Consider the following 1,442-nt stretch of genomic DNA (forward strand, 5'->3'; position numbering starts at 1 on the left):
GGGCAGGCGGCTGGCGGGCCGGGGGCCACGGGCACCCTCCGGGACCGCCGCCGCCGCCGCTCCTCAGGGCTCCCGCCCCGCACGCTGCCGACCCGGCAGGGCTCCGGCTCGGCCGCCGCCGCTCGGTGCCAAAGGATGCCCGCGCCGCCGCTGCCGCGTCCCCACTCGTCTCCGCGCAGCGAAGCGACGGCTCCGCTTCATATTTCCCCTTCCAGCAGGAGGAGGAGGAGTGGTCGGGAGGTGGGGACTCCTCCCGGGGCGGGGAGGGGGTGGCCCCGCCGCTGGGCCGGCGGCAGCGCCGGGCAGCGCTCCCACGGCGGGGGAAGGGGCGCTCGGGACCTGCCGGGCGGATCCGCGGGGGCGGGAGCGGGACAGAGCGGACACCGCGCTGTGTGCGCACCGGGCATCTCGGCGCTTTGCCGGCGGGCGGCGGCTGGGATGTGCACGTGGCGGGCAGGGGATCGCGGGCGCGGCTGGTCCGTTCTCCCGCGGCTGCGGGCAGGGAGGTGCCGGCTGAGCTGCGGCTCCCGAGGCGGGATCTCTCTTCCCTTGGAGTGCGAAGCGGGATTTCGTCGTCGCGACCCGTAAGCTGAAGAGAAAAAAAGTTGGAGTGCATCCTCTCTTCGAAAAGAAACCTCTGTGTGGTTACTGCTTTCCGTGTAAATCCGGCATTTTATAAGCTAAAAATGCGTGTCAAGGTTGCCTTTGGTGCTGTGCTCTCCTGCGCTCATTCCCCCGTGTCTGTTCTTGATTAGTTTTGCTTTCTTCTCTAGTCTTAGGCCCTGGTCATGCAAACATGCATGGACTTAAAAGTACCTGTGAGTAACTCTTGCCTGAGTTTAATCACGGAACTTTTCATTTGTGATGTCCTCTGGATAGCGACTTCGTATTTTCCAGTTTGTGTTTGATCTTGTGGGCTCAGCTGTAGGGCCTCATGGCAAAGAATGTGTAACAAATTTGAGGAAATGTTGAGAAGATCAACAAAACTATGTTTTGAACAGCTTAACTGAGCTACAGCGTTTACACACTGCATGCTTTAAAAGAAACACAAACAATGTTGATTCCTTCCAAGTCCCTTGAGAGGGAAGAATAAGCTTAATCTTCCTCACTTATATGGGGAGGAAACTGAGACAGAAGCACGTAAGTGGTGAGTCAGAGTCAGCGCTCTGGTGCCTTGGATTCTCAGGGTTACGCTTGCGCCTTCACACAAATGACATCCCAGCCGGAAAGGATGGTTTCCGGAGCACTTGGTGGCGGTCTGTACAAGCCTATAGTGATCAGATATCCTCTCAGTGACCTGTATAGACATGGACAGAGAAAAGCAACATCCTCCAAGAAACGGGTGTCTATGAACATGACCTAGTAACACTGGGTAAGGCTGTAAAAATGGCTTTTCCCCACACTGGTTGCTCATCATCTTCTGTAGTTGCTGCAGAGGTGTT

This window comes from Chamaea fasciata, unplaced genomic scaffold (genome assembly GCF_029207755.1).
Source record: "Chamaea fasciata isolate MVZ Bird 193981 ecotype frontalis unplaced genomic scaffold, bChaFas1.0.hap1 SCAF_1, whole genome shotgun sequence".
Lineage (NCBI taxonomy): Eukaryota > Metazoa > Chordata > Aves > Passeriformes > Sylviidae > Chamaea > Chamaea fasciata.